Source organism: Hoplias malabaricus, chromosome 8 (assembly GCF_029633855.1).
Source record: "Hoplias malabaricus isolate fHopMal1 chromosome 8, fHopMal1.hap1, whole genome shotgun sequence".
Classification (NCBI taxonomy): Eukaryota; Metazoa; Chordata; class Actinopteri; order Characiformes; family Erythrinidae; genus Hoplias; species Hoplias malabaricus.
In genome coordinates, this window is record NC_089807.1 from 18,419,992 (window position 1) to 18,436,647 (window position 16,656).

The following is a 16,656-nucleotide window of genomic DNA, read 5'->3' on the forward strand; positions in this document are numbered from 1 at the left end:
AACATCTAAAAGGTGGATTGAAATATACTCCATGTGTACAAATTAAAAAAAAAAACAGTTCATAGAAATATACACTTAAGTAAATTTTCATACAATAATATATACAGTGCCTTGCGAAAGTATTCGGCCCCCTTGAACTTTTCAACCTTTTGCCACATTTCAGGCTTCAAACATAAAGATATAAAATTAAAATTTTTGTGAAGTATCAACAAGTGGGACACAATCGTGAAGTGGAATTAAATTTATTGGATGTGTCAAACTTTTTTAAAAAACAAAAAAACTGTGTAGCGCCACTTTTTGCTGCAATTACAGCTGCAAGTTGCTTGGGGTATGTTTCTATCAGTTTTGCACATCGAGTGACTGAAATTCTTGCCCATTCTTCCTTGCAAAACAGTTCGAGCTCAATGAGGTTGGATGGAGAGTGTTTGTGAACAGCAGTCTTCAGCTCTTTCCACAGATTCTCGATTGGATTCAGGTCTGGACATTGACTTGGCCGTTCCAACATCTGGATATGTTTATTTCCATTGTAGATTTGGCTTCATGTTTTGGATCATTGTCTTGTTGGAAGATAAATCCCCGTCACAGTCTCAGGTCTCTTGCAGACTCCAATAGGTTTTCTTCCAGAATGGTCCTGTATTTGGCCCAATCCATCTTCCCATCAATTTTGACCATCTTCCCTGTCCCTGCTGACAAAAAGCAGGCCCAAACCATGATGCTGCCACCACCCTGTTTGACAGTGGGGATGGTGTGTTCAGGGTGATGAGCTGTGTTGTCAAATGCCAAACATATCGTTTTGCATTGTGGCCAAACAGTTCGATTTTGGTTTCATCTGACCAGAGCACCTTCTTCCACATGTTTGGTGTGTCTCCCAGATGGCTTGTGGCAAACTTTAAACAATACTTTTTATGAATATCTTTGAGAAATGGCTTTCTTCTTTCCACTCTTCCATAAAGGCCAGATTTGTGCAGTGTACAACTGATTGTTGTCCTATGGACAGACTCTCCCACCTCAGCTGTAGATCTCTGCAGTTCATCCAGAGTGATCATGGGCCTCTGGGCTGCATCTCTGATCAGTCTTCTTCTTGTTCGAAATGAAAGTTTAGAGGGACAGCCGGGTCTTGGTAGATTTGCAGTGGTCTGATACTCCTTCCATTTCAATATGATTGCTTGCACAGTACTCCTTGGGATGTTTAAAGCTTGGGAAATCTTTTTTTATTCAAATCCAGCTTTAAACTTTTACAAAACAGTATCTCGGACCTGCCTGGTATGTTCCTTGGTCTTCATGATGCTCTCTGCGCTTTGAACAGAACCCTGAGACTATCACAGAGCAGGTGCATTTATACGGAGACTTGATTACACACAGGTGGATTTTATTTATCATCATCAGTCATTTGGGTCAACATTGGATCATCCAGAGATCCTCACTGAACTTCTGGAGTGAGTTTGCTGCACTGAAAGTAAAGGGGCCGAATGATATTGCACGCCCCACTTTTCAGTTTTTTATTTGTTAAAAAAGTTTGACATATCCAATAAATTTAATTCTACTTCACGATTGTGTCCCGCTTGTCGTTGATTCTTCACAAAAAAATTAAATTTTATATCTAGTCACCTGGAGGAAACCCACGCGGACACAGGGAGAACACACCAAACTCCTCACAGGTTATCACATTTTCTTCGACTTGAGACAAAGCCAGGTTAAGAATACAAAATAACAAGAAAAAGAGAAGACCCATCGGAGATTCTGTTGCTGTTACCATCTTTAGCATTCTTTTATTTAGCTGCACATTCAGGGCGTCTCAAATCATTACCTACATAGTGCACTAACATTAACATGTAAGTCATGACTGTTGGTTTAGAACCGAGCACTGGGTAGTTTACTCGGCAGGTTAGTGATACTGTAGTAGTGAGCTCAGGTTGATCCTGTCTGGGCGGTGAATGTGGTGCAGTAGAGTTCGTTACTGTGGCGTAGCAACAAGCTACTAGTTGAGGAACTATATTTTGGTGGAAGGATTTATTAATTTCATAAACATTTTTGACACCACTTTCACAGCTCCGTTTATATATTTCATGATTTATTACCCGAACTCGCCTTCGGCTCATGCTTGCGCCACATCACAGCCGTGCTGTTATTTCATGATAACACACTCCCTCTTATGTTCTATTGCTTAAATATATACTTAGTACACAGAAAATAGCACACATTTAGTACATTAGTCATGGGTGCATTGAAGTATAATACGTGTACTTAAATTAATTATACATCAGTATATTTTTTTTTCCTCCTGGGAATTTTTTTAAACAGGACCATTACTGAAAGTGGATTTAGGGTTCCCTAGACACGTCTGGTCGCTGGTTTCTCTGCTGAGAAAAGATTTTGTTAGGTGTTTCTGTTTGGCATGAAAATCCTGTCCCGGTTGCTGTTTCCAAGTACTCCGTGTTTCTGTTGTTATATGTTGTTCATTATTTATGTATTTATTTTTTGTAAAAGCTTATTACAAGTGGTGCTGCGTTTCGGTATTTGGGAATTTGGGGGCATGCTTACAGGAAGCATTTGTTTCATGATAAGAGATGGAGACAATGTTTTAACTCGGCATGGAACACATGCATGCATTTGCTCCTACTAACACACACACATGCACACAATGTGAGCATACCCCAGAGTGGAATAGGAGTTTATATTCAGGTCTAATTGAGGGTAAAAGCTCAAGTGCTGTTAGATATGTTCCCTGGGGCTAGAGAATGATCTGAGTGCTCATCATCATCTCAGCCAAGAGACACAAGCAAAGGCCTCAACTCTCACCTTCCTACAAGCCATCAGTATGTTGATTTCAGAGGGTGCGATCATGTGTGTGTGTATGCGTGTGATGGTATTTATTTTTAGTGATGAGATGTGAAAAGTATTGGAACCAATCTAGGTGACAAACCAAATGATTTTCCATAATTGCTTTTGGCGGCACTGCTTTGAAGCAGTGGGAGTGGAGCTCAGAGGCTTTCAGACTCCAACCACTTCAACAAATCACTTCATAAAGAAATAATCTGATTATGGAATAAGCTATCGATCAGGGTGATATTCCTCACTGGATTAAGCCCCCCTTTGTCACAAGGGGCTATGAGGAAGAGACACTGCCGATCAGCTTTCTGTTTATCTCAGACAAAGTACACATCCCTACAGAGCTCTTAACACTCCTCCTTCATCTTTTCCTCCTCAGTTATCGTTCCCTTCCCTCTTTCCTTCACTTGTTAGCTTGCTCCTCTAAACCCACCCCGCCCCCCTTGCTCTACTCCCACTGCTCTGACTCACTTGCTGTCTGTCAAGTGCTCCAGTGGTGTGTTTGTGTGTGTGTGTGTGTGAATGAGATTGTGAAAACTGTGCTGTATTTCATCCCTTTTCTCTACAGTTGTGTATTATAACTAGTTGAAAAAGACAAATAGCTGGGTTGAAATTACTTCCATATCACAAGTAAAATAATTAAAGATGAATTGTTATTGTATCCAGTGCAATTTTCAAACAGTAAAATCTGCCATTTTTATTACAACCTACAACTGGGTAGGCTTTAACATGAGGAGTTTAAGAGAAGCCTGATAGATTAATTCATTCATTATCTGTAACCCTTATCCAGTTCAGGGTCGCCATGGGTCCAGAGCTTACCTGGAATCATGGGCACAAGGCGTGAATACACCCTGGAGGGGGTGTCAGTCCTTCACAGGGCAACACACACACTCATACATTCACTCACACACTCACACCTACGGACACTTTTGAGTCGCCAATCCATCTACCAACGTGTGTTTTTGGACTGTGGGAGGAAACCGGAGCACCCGGAGGAAACCTGCACAGACACAAGGAGAACACACCACACTCCTCACAGACAGTCACCCGGAGGAAACCCACGTAGACACAGGGAGAACACACCACACTCCTCACAGACAGTCACCCGGAGGAAACCCACGCAGACACAGGGAGAACACACCACACTCCTCACAGACAGTCACCCGGAGGAAACCCACACAGACACAGGGAGAACACACCACACTCCTCACAGACAGTCACCCGGAGGAAACCCACACAGACACAGGGAGAACACACCACACTCCTCACAGACAGTCACACGGAGGAAACCCACACAGACACAGGGAGAACACACCACACTCCTCACAGACAGTCACCTCGAGGAAACCCATGCGGACACAGGGAGAACACACCACACTCCTCACGAACAGTCACCCGGTCCAGGTCCCTGGAGCTGTGTGACTGTGACACTACCTGCTGCCCCACGGCCCCTGATAGATTTAAAAAATTATTCCACATTTAGAAAAAAGCTGCAGTATCTGTATCGCAATAAAAATGTCTTACCCAAATTGTTCAGCCCTGCTAAGCAGTTCAATTAAATCATTCCATGAAAGCCTCAGTGAACATCTGGCAACAGACAAAATAAAAATCAATTGACAAGTCTGTTCTCACCAGCAGCACGTTTATAATTCAGCTTAGTGTCTATCAGCACCCAGTCCATGTTATAAAACCTTTCAAACAGCACAGTTCTCTGCAAAATAACCCCCACTCTTTAAGTTAAATGCCTGGAGTTATTTCTGTTCACAGTATAACAGGGTTTGCAGGTTTTTTCCTCTGGGGGAAGTTTACACCGTTTTGATGATCAAGGTGGAACAAACTACTAAATAAAATAAATTTGAAACCTTCATTTAATCCTTTAACTGTCTCAGATCTGCCGACAGGTTCAGGCTGCCATTCCGCAGTTCTATAACTCAGCCTGTTTGCATAATTTTCCACCTAGTTACCTAATAATGAACCATAGGATGCAGTAAAGCTGTAACTCAGATGTTAAACCCCTGTTAGGTGAGTGATTTAAACTTAGGATCAATAATGTCAGACATCACCTATGGACCTGTTCATATATCAAAACATTTTGGAAATGAATTTAATTGGAAATTAAGTGTTCACTGCATAAATCAATATCACTAGACCCTTTAGTTCTATTTTTGGTAGCATCTGTTGGGGGACTCTCTTCTGATCAGGATTTTTTGGTAATGGGCCTTCTCGCTGTAGTGAGAAAGTGCATTATGATCAGCTGGACTTCTTCAATACAACCTAGTGTAACTCAATGTTTCAAAACAATATACAATGTGCTTCCCCTCGAAAGATTAGCTTATCTAGATGATAAAAAGATTAAGAAGTTTTATCAAGTATGGGGTGTGTTTCTGTATTATATTAAACCTATTATTAAAGATGTGCTGTGCTGCTGAAGTGGAAGTGTAATGGTGTATGGTTTTTTTGTTTGTTTGTTTGTTTGTTTGTTTGTTTTTTATTAAATGTAATTTTAAGATTTGTCATTAATTTAGTCTTTTTTATTGTTACTATGATACTTATCAATAAAGTGAAAACATAAATAAATAAATAATGTCAGATATCAGAAGCTGAACACAAGTGAGAGAACTTTAGAGTGCTGTGTAAATACAGGCGTTATCAGAAGTCGTGGTTGTGGATAAGGAGAGCTCAGACTCATTGGAGAAAAGCCCTATTAATATGTAATGGCTAGGTTGTGTTTTATGTACGTGGAGGTCAGGGCAGGTTAGTGGGAAGGAGAAAGCTGAAGGAGGAAGCAAGACAATTCTGAAGTCCCTAAATCGAATACTGAAACGCAAAATCAGAATGTCTTGTTCAGTCCCATGCACAAAACACATGGGTTTTTTTCTTTTATAAAATGTCCTTTTACGTCAACATGAATGCAAAAAGTAACTGTGGTGACACATGATTTTATCCATAATGGTTTGATTGGATTGTGAAAAGAGGCTGTTCAAAGGTTTTACTTTGTTATGATAGAGGCAAGGCGAAGCTCTGATTAGCCTGTTAGTCACGCTGTTATTTCATCATTCAAATAATAATCTACCTGTGTGTGTGTGTGTGAAAATTGTGGCCAGTGTGTTTTTGTGCAAGTGTTGTTCCATCTTCAGCTCACCCTTGTCACATTTTCATATCATAGAAGAAAACAGCGCAAACATGGCCCAGTGTCTGAATACCTCACTTATATATGAACACAGATCATTACAGTAAATGAAATGGGAAAAAAAGTCATTATTTAACAACTGTCCATAATAACAAACAATGGCTCATTATGATTTCAGGTTGAATGAAAACAAATGTCTTGTTTGTTTCTTATATCAGTACTGAGGCTACACCAATGCTGCACACCAATGTGAGGTAGCTTGCTCCTCAGTAGGAAGTTCAGTACGGACAAATATGTGCGCTGCAGTTAAGTGTTAATGTGTAATGTGTAATGACAGATTTATCATACTCTTGCAGCCTTGTCAGCATATTATCCCGTGGTTCATTTACAACTAAATACAGAAAGCTTTCTTTCTTGTTGACCACCAAAGTCCATGCCTCCATATAGTGTGATCTCAGCCCACTTGGCATCTATCCACAGAAAGTGTGAAAAGCACCTTTATAAATAAAAAGAAAACAATGCCTATCACTTCACAGAGAAAACACTTACCCCCAGATTTAGCATACAAATGAGTGCTATAAGAGGCAGCAGTAATGAACATGACGACAGAATGATATACTCAATAAAGAAAGGCTGAGACATAAGTGTGTTAATTGAAGCCTGCTGTTCAACACATTACCATAATCAAGAACTAAACAATCATTTAAATCCTTCTAAAGATACACAGACAGGCCCTGTTTATTTAAATGAGTTGTGTATGAAATATATCTGGGTTATTCTCACTGATATGACATTTATAAGATATATCCCATTGGTAAGACATCTATACAAAATATCCAGGTAATCTAGGGCTGGAGAAAAATTAAATATTTTAGGTATTTCAGTATACATTATTTACAACATCTGTCACTGAGTGAAGGCCAATACAAAGCACTAGCGTCAGTTAATTGCACTTAATTTTAAAGTTAAAAACTATTAAAAATATGAATATTGACAAAAGCAAGTAGGTTTTTTGTTTGATGCTGATTTCAGATCTTGCCAGTTTTTCCGCAGCTTTTTCATTGTTCATATCGATATCAGAATTATATTGTATTGACTGAAATTAAGAAATATATTGTGATATAAATTTTGGCCATATTGTCCAGCTCTAATGTAATTTTTATGAGAGGACACCTTAATGATATTGTCGCTGTCAAATTAAAAATATGTATTCATTCAATCATTATCTGTAAGCACTTATCCAGTTCAGGGTCACGGTGGATCCAATACCTACCTGGAATCATTGGGCGCAAGGTGGGAATACACCCTGCAGGGGGTGTCAGTCCTTCACAGGGCAACACACACTCACACCTATGGACACTTTTGGAGTTGCCAATCCAGTCCCTGGAGCTGTGTGACTGCGAAACTACATGCTGCACCAACGTGCCGCCCCTAAAAATATGTAGTAAACTAAAAATCTAAAAATGGAGATGCATTATTTAAACACAGTGCCTGTTCTTCACGTTGCAGTAGCATGTCATGAGGAATGAACCAATAGAAATGCTACAAAATTACTTTTACACTGACACTTCCAATGAAAGGTTTTCCCTTCTCCAGTAAAGTTGCTATTTTGGGAGAGAAATGTTTCTTATGCATCTAATTTCTATAATATTACACATTTCTTATGTAATATGTAGAATTTATTACTATACAATTTCTATGACTCACACATGACTAATTGTAACAAAATTTGTTGATGCCCTTTCTTTAAAATAGTCACTAAAGCATTTCCTCTGCATATTATACTGTGTTTTACAGTTTACACACTGTTTCAGTTTCAGCTGTTTACTGCCAGAACTGGGCAAGTGAGCATTGTTGAAATCATGGCTGATTTATGGTGGTTTTTGATTATATTAATGACAATATCATGGGGTGCTCAATAAAAATAAGATTATATTAAATCACACCCACACATCTCAGCACAAAGAGTTCAAACACTGCCCAATATCTAAACGACCTCTTTGACATGACCAATCCTGGCCAGTGGAAATGAAGTGGAAAAAAAGGCCAGTTTGGACCAGCTCGGTTCATTATTCTTTTCAGTGCTCATTAGTGAATGCGTGTAATGCATGTTTCAAAATGAATATGTGAGTGTAATGGAGTGTTATTGTACTGTTACTGAAAAGGCCTTGAACATGTTTAATGTATAGCTTCATCATAAATTTACTGTGTAAGCATTAGGAGGTCTTTATGGGTCTTTCGCTGCACTATGTGTTTTGCTTTCATCTTTTCCCTGTGTATGGGCAAGTGGTGAATCTGTGCTCTTTCAGGATCCTGATGCTGGTGGAAGGCATGTTCAGGATAATGGAAGCAGCAGCAGGAGGCAGAAAAGAGGCCATATTTGAGTAATATCTGTTTCATGTAGGTCTTCAAAGATTCCCTGTTCTGTACAATGGCCTCAGCCTACACTTTCCCTGTCTTTTATTTATTCCTGCTGCGCTCCACTTATGACATCTGTGTGGCTTTATGTAACAAAACAATCCTCAGTAGTGTTTACCTGATGATTTCCCAACCTCTTTAACCTTTAGAATTTAACAGCTTTATATTGCTGTATTTAAAACTGCTATATGCAAATGAGCAGTGCTCTAGGCTGCATATGCAAGTACACAATGATCAGCCACAAGATTAAAACCACTGACAGGAGACGTGAATAAAATATATTATCTCATTACAGTGGTTCCTGACACTGAGTTGGTTTGTGTAAACCAATAAGCCTTAGGCTCCCCTGACCCCTGTTGCTTGGGTGTCCTTCCTGAGAATGCTTTTGGTAGGTACTAACCAATATATTACGGCATCACCCCTCAAGACAAAAACAAAATGGCCTGCACAATGTGGCCCTTGTCATAGTTGCTCAGATCCTTATGTTTGCAACACATCCACTTCAACAAATGACTGTTCACGGTGACACGGTAACAAAATATTCAATGTTATTCACTGCATTTGTCTGTGGTATTAATTTTCTGGCTCTTCTGTGAATGTAATTGATTTAAAAATAAACAAATAAATAAATAAAAACATGACAATCAAACATTTCCAAAGCCCCCCTCAAAGAAGTCCAGTGTTTACTCTTACTGTCCATTTCCTAGTTTGTCTAATCAATGCTTCATTTAATTCAACCAAATCCACTGCTGAAGATTGGAGTGCAGTGAGAAATTTAATGTGTTTTTATTGCCGCCTATGAATTTAACCCATTCATGGCAGTAAACATATACCACAAGTGGGAACAGGGAACAGCAGGCTGCCATCCCAGCGCCCAGGGAGCAATTTGTGGTGATCAAAGCCACATCAGGTGAGGATTTTGACAGCTCTGTTTCTTCACCCCCTGCACCCAGTTTTCAAGAAATTTAAAGGGAATGGGCTCAAGCCTGCCATGGCTGCCCCCCAATTCAGTAACCGAACCTGTGTTCCTCTAACTCTGCAGAGATAGTAGGCTTTCAAACTCAGTGTTTTCATACTCTTTTATTTCACAGAGTGAGGGAAATGTGTTTTAAAACTCTTTCAAATCCTCGCCCAGAGACTTATTCGAATGCACCCACGGGTCAGGAATGGTAATCACATATTTAATACTGTAACATTTAACTCTACCTTGTAGTCTGCTTCAAATCATCCTCTCTTTAGCAGGTGTTAGCTGAGGGTAGTCTGGAGACCCGGACTATACAGAGCCATTTATTATAGTTACAGGTTTCTACACAGTGTGAAACAGTGCTCTTCAGGCCTGGGGAAGCTTCCCAACCAATCTAACATTAAAATTACCTCCAGAATCATTCATTCATTCACATATATTTTTATTTAATTTTTTTGGGGTCATAATTAATAGGACATGTGTGTGATTTCCTCCGAGTGAGCTCCAGGGAAAAAGGTTGCCTCTGCTGTTCTGCAGCCCTAAGCCTTCAATGCCAGGTCTAGGTCATTAGTTAGTAATGTCATGTCAGGATTTATGACTAAGACACAGCCTTTCATTCCCTTTATTACATTTAAGACAAGGACACAGAAGCAGTAAAGGTCCATTTTGAATATAATTCTTTCAGTACATTTAGTTGTGCATTGTTCTGTGTTCTGGTAATTTATCACTGGCCTTAAATGATGACAATCAGGAGTATAAGTTAAAGCATGGGTATGGATAATGTTCATTTTTTTATAACCCCCCCAAATAACTATTTATCCAGGAATACTTCCTTCCATTTATCCATCTATCCCCCACTACCTCAGTTAAACCAAGTTAGCAAAAAGATCTCGCAACCCCTTTACTGTGAAGGAAGTCTTTACTGTTTGGTGCAACGTTGCTTAATTCAAGTGAAGCTTGAATGGAGTCAGTCAATCACTACTTGTCAAGCTGTGCTCACTTACAACACATGCCCCTCACTGTGTATCTGCAGTCCTCCAGCTGTGGTATTTACACTGCATACAGTTAATATACATCTGTCAGTTAGTAATTAAACCATTCCAGAGCACACATCTGGCAAAAATTTGCAAGGATTTTTCTTCAGCAATTTAAGGTTTATTTCTACGTTTGTTTTGCTCTCCAAAAAGGTTCACTTTCTTTCACTTACGCATACATTACATACTGTCTTTAAAAACAGCGCTCTGCGTCAATTACTAGTGCCAGACCTTTTCCTGTTCTGTGAACTTCCTCACACTAGATACGAGATCTAGAAAAACACCTCAGCAATTCATATCCATCAGCATCACACAGACACCTCTTCTGTTTATTTATCTCTTATTCATAACCCATCCACAGTAAGAGTTTTCAAACAGATCCTTCACAACCTTTAGTCTGGTGTATTTATTATTTAGCATTCTAAACTCTTCAATTACCAGTCTCATGTGAGCATTCAGTTAAATGTTAGATGTTAGGGGGTGTGGTACTGATTCTATGGTGGCCCAGATAGTCAAAACATAACACACATCATGCACAGCAAGGCAATATCAAACAAGAAATCACAGAAACATTTAGGGCAGTAGAACAAAAATACAATTAGATCATCCATCATCACTTTGGAAAGTGGTGGTATTAACAGGGAGTTTGCTTGCTGCAGCAGTAACAGCTTTTGTTCTTCTGTGAAGGCTTTAAATGTGATGCTTGTATTGCAGTGCATTGTCATGTTCTGCCTGAATTTGTGTCCACGCATAGTAACATTGTGCTCCCATATTTTTTGTCTGCTTCCCAAATTCTGTTTATGTTTTGAATTTATGGGCCACCATACTTGACTGCATTAACTTGTCTGAGAAATAATAATGAGTAAACAAGCAAAGTGTATTGCAATTTTGTTATTCATTATTCTATTGGCACATTTGAATTTTTTTAATTTATTGTGTTTTGTGTGTTTTTGCACTTGACCTACTTGATTGTGTGTTAGATGAGCAGGCAATATGAATCTAACATTAATGGAAAATGTGAAGAAGTAAACAAAGGGGTTCAGTGACCTCTAAATGCATTTTATTCATCATCACTAAACACCACTTAGATCAGTCATGAGTGATCTGAGTGATGATTATATTTCTTTCTTTCCTGTGCATCACTTGCTTGGAATAATGAACAATGTCAAACTGGAATTGGATATGACACTGGGAATTACTGAACTGGGCAGTGAGGGGACAGGATTATCGCAAATAGAATAATGCACTTCACAGTTTACAGTACCCTGCAGTGACTACCTGAGATAAAGTTTAGGACAAAACCCACGGTCCTTTAAAGGTAACGTCTACTTTTGTTTGTGCAGAAACATTCTTCTCTAATTTGTTTATGTTCTGAAGCTCTGCATCTTTTGAAGTGGAATGGTACATTTGGGGGAGTGTCTGAAGTATGACTTGTCTGTAAGTTTATATTCACTACTTACATTTTTACTCAAGTTGTTTAGTTTTGTAGCACTTCCGGTCTGTGTTTACTTTTATGCAATTTAATATCAAATTTAGGGTCCGTTCAATTTACAGCAAAAATAATCAATACTACTTAACTAAGGAGTAGAAGGAATAGAGCAGTATCCTTATCTCAGTTTGTACTTTTCAATGTTTGGAGATCTCTTTGTTGACCTAAAACCTCCAGATACAATTTCTCTGCCATGAGCCCAGAGTGATATCCAAAATTACCAGACAGAGACACTTGTTTTGATTTTTTAAATAAATTTACAGACACTCTGTTTTCATAAACACACTACACAGGTTTTGAGAATGCAAACCGACCGAAGAGCAGCAAATGGTAAAGAATAATCCTAATTTTTTTTTATCAAAATTTCAATGTCATGTTTGAACCCAGAAATTGCTGTTCTCACCCAATTCTTCACTCCTCAGAGCAATGTGTCATTAAAAATGTGTCAAACACATGCTGCAAATGGAACTGAACAAATCCATAAAAGTGACAGGATACCAAACTTTTAACTATTCTATTAAGCCAAGTCCTGGACAACTGTGGCCCCCGCAGACTGGACATGCTTCTCTCTAAAGCAAAGCCTTAAGCCACATACACTAAGGCCAAACTGCAGTCACAAGACTCTCCTCACTCAATTCGGCTCACATTACCTCTGCTCTCACGAAGATAAACACCTGGCGGGGATGCGCTGGCAGGTATAATGCCAGAGAGGGTTGAGGAAAGTGGGGGAAGAGAATGACTGAAAGGCTGTCCATATTGGGTTTGACTTTAATGCTTATGCATGTGAATAAACAGCTAGAAGGCCAAACTGCTCCTGCCTGCAGCATTTTCCTTCCAGGTAGCAACTACACATTCCTTTCAATAGAGGCTTGAAGGATTGTTGGACCACTACCTGCAACCTTTTATGTGGTTAGGGGAATTTTTTTTATAGGATCACACTTGAAGAGCCCTGTGCAGTACGACACAGAACATGCGGTGATGGGCAGAGCTTTACGTTAAATTTATTTATTTTTAAAATTTCTAACCAAACTGTATATTCAAGACGGCAAGTGAAAAGAAAAAGTTTCATTATTTCTCTCCAATATATATGGACTTTAAATTATTTTGGTGATCTTCTAGCTAAGTTATCCCACTCATGTAATCTGTAAAATTTGTTTCTTCTTTGGTTTGTTCTTATTTGTTTGTCTCGGTTCTGTTTAGATCGTAGCTTAGTTCTGCTGTTTCCTTTTAGGGTGTGTTCAGACATGCTAGTTTTATTTTGATTAAACAAACCCGGATGCGATGGCTCGGTAAGTAAGTGTGAACTAAACAATCAGACACAGATGACCTGAGCAGGTGTGTTTCATTACATTTCTAAACAAATTCTGGTGCGGTTTCAAGTATGAATTCAATACGAACCAATGTCATTTAAGCGAACCAAACACAGGACGTGAAGTCATAAGATGTAATGACAATCATGCCATGTGGTGTGTTATAAACAAACAATGAGCTCAGGACAACCCTCCTAACGTCTTCTCTCTGTAGCGTATCTTATTTGGTTCGTGCAGTGGAGGAATTTCTGGTGCTTTTTCGACGTCTTGTCAATTTTACCATGTCTTTCTGCTTTTTCAGATGGTAAATCTACCTCCAGGTCAAAAAAAAACAACCCTGATGAGTGTATTTGTTTGCAAAATAAAATTCATACATGCATCATTTTTACTTGCTTTAATTCAGTTTTAAGTATGTCAATGTGGCCACGAAACAAAAGCAGATGACTTAAATCAAGTGGGATAAGAACTGTCATAGAAAAAGTATAATAAAAATTAATAAAATAAAGCAAATGTAAATAAAAAAAACATATAATGAAAATTGTGGAACGCTCAAGCAACAGAAAGTTAATACATCAGAGGAAAACAGATTTATCGTAAAAACACAAGAAAACATACAAAATGGATGTGTGCATGTACGGAGTCACTAACACACATGGACAGGCATCTCAACTTGTCAGGACAACTGTATTAAGGGAATGAATCCTAAGTCTGTTAGGTTTGTCATTTGTTTTCTGTGTTTTTATTTTTTATTTTTTATTTTTTTTTGCTTTGATTTTACTTTTGTTCTCTTTAATAAATTTTGGTTTTACTGCATTTACATCCGCCTCATTCACAACTGATTTAAACAATACTTACTCAACCAGTGTAATACCTGCAGTAAACACAATACAAAGTGTGCTAATGGAGAGCTGTCAGCTTGAGCACACTTCATTTTAAAGCTAATACCTAATAAACACCAAAAAAATTGAGATGTAACAACAATAATGAGTAGCACCAGCAGCAAACATAAAAGCTTAACAAGAGAAGCTAATCCTAAGCTGAATGGATACTGCCATGTAGATGTTGTTCAGAATTGATGTGGAAAACATCAAGATTCCAGCTGAGCCTTAAACAAAGACAATATTAAATTAGATCATCTCCTTAATAACTTACCCACCATGACTGAAGACAGCTGTTTGGGTTTTGTAATAATTGCTCACAGGGGACCCCTTGTGGCTTTGGTCCTTGAGCACGCACCCATAAACCAAGAGCATGGCAAACATGGTAAATAGCTGACTTATCTGACACTCCTTCCATGGAAGATGGGGGATGTTTTCGGTTTTAAAGAATTATGATTCTTCACAAGCATGGGCAGGAACCATCATTCACAGCAACGGGCCTCTAAACATCTGTGCTGTTTTACAGCGGTGCATTTTTAAGGCTCACTAAAATGTGTAGTCGTACCTGTTTAATGTGCTCAATGTTTATTCCCTGTGTGGATATGTCACACCTGGCAGGTACAGGCACTTGGCAAAAGCAAAAACACTCGCTCAAGGATAGAAACAAAGAACTGCATTTTTCAGTGTCTGTGGAGTTCAGATGGAATCAAATGCGTGTAAGTGCAGAGTAAACACTGGGACTGGGACAAAGCACCTTGTCTTTAACCCCGTAAACTACACAGGGTCACTCCCATAACTACAGACTTCACATATTCATTTCTAAAGTTACTGGATAATTCATAGTAGTTAGTAATTTATATATTGTAATAAAAAGAATAAACCTAGGAGTTCATCTTATGAGTCCTGAGCTCATTATTCAGTCAGAATTATGATGTATTTAGTACCATCTTCAAAACCAAAGCCCAATTCAATCAGGATTAGTTTTATTTGGAGAGGTTTTGTAATATTATCAGTAAGATTCCAGTGAGATTCTCAGTATGAGTTTAATCCAGTGTGAATCGGTGTAGTTGAATCTTGTTATCTTCTAAAATCAAGGCTATGTGGTGGTTTGTCCCACTTTCCTGCAGTGCTAGCATCTACTCTTTATTTCCAATGTCGGAACATTGCAGTGAGGTTTTGTAATGTCAGGTACTGATGTTGGAGGATTAGTTCTGGATCACCAATCAGAATCAAAATATTTTATTCACCAATGTACAAGAAATTTCTTGGTGCAGAACATATAATTACATATAATTATATAAAAAGAAGTACAAAATAAACATAGAAAATTAAAAAGTATGTGTGTGTGTGTGTGTGTGCGTGTGTGTGTGTGTGTGTGTGTGTGTGTATAAAATGCATATACAGGAGTACAGGTAACAAGTTTAAAGCAGCTGGATGTGAGAAGAGCCCTTGTTTAAAAGGCTGATGGCCAGGGGCAAGAAGCTGTGGAGATGACGTTCAGTCTGAGACTTCAGAGTTCCCTGCTGAGGCAAGAACATTAGGAACAGAAAGTTACCAGGGGTGTGAGGGGTCAGCTTTGGTCTTCCCCATTCTCTTCCTCATCCTCAATGAGTAAAGATCTTTGAGAAAGGAGAGCTGATACTTTTTTCTGCACTGCTACAGCTTAGACTTGGTGTGTGGAGCCAAACCCGGTTGTGTCATCTGCCAAAGGGACTGAGGGAAGTGCAGTCATTGGAGTACAGTGAGTACAGCAGAGGAGAACACACACACACCACTACAAGTCACCCACTCATCCACCAGAAGAACTCTCATTTTTTAATTGGTTCTGATTCTTGGAACCTTGGGTCTCTCCAGCAAATCAGCCCAGGTTTCCACTAGTTTAGGTGGGAACCAAGGACACGTCATTAGCGGAGGTGTGTTGTGGGGTTGATCTTACTCGGTTCCAGCATCACTGTGGCTGAATACATCGCCAGCTCCAGAGTAACTGACAGAGTGACAGAGTATTTTGTTTGTTTACAGCGGGTTCCGATCAGAGTGGGATATGCTACACACCCTCGAGGGTGTGTTCTTGTCTTGCACCCAGTTCCTGGTAGGCTCTGGATCCACACCAACCCTGGAATTGATAAGCGGTTACAGACAATGAATGAATGAATGAATGAATGAATGAATGAATGAATGAATATGCTGTAAATTACCATGTCCAGCTCCAATGTGCTATAACGCTTTATTTAAGGCTCTGAACTCTTTCTGGAGTTTCTTCAGCTGCCTTTGGATGTCTTATATGATTCACCCTGAGCTTTTCTGGCTCACAAACCAATTTATGTCAGAGGAAATATGCCAAATGGTTCCAGATCAGGTTTGAAATGGGAACTGTACCGGTTTCTCATTTGGTGAAAAAGTACCATTTCCTGTTAGACAAGACATTGTGGATCAGGTAGTAGACACTGAGTTGCTGGTGTTGTTGATGGTGGTATAGATAGCAGAGCTAAAGCCTACAAACCACACACAGGTATAAGTGCTGGTGCCATCCATGTGTTGCAGGATGTAGTGCAGAGCCAAGTCAATGGCATCATCTACAGATGATCTGTTGGTTCATTCGGCAAA

At 39.1% G+C, this 16,656-nt stretch overlaps 1 protein-coding gene across 1 annotated transcript in view; it reads left to right on the forward strand.

The window, feature by feature from the left end:
• gfra4a (GDNF family receptor alpha 4a) overlaps positions 1–16,656 on the forward strand; it is a 165,583-nt gene that overhangs the window by 107,155 nt on the left and 41,772 nt on the right. The gene's annotated exons all lie outside the window — the stretch shown is intronic.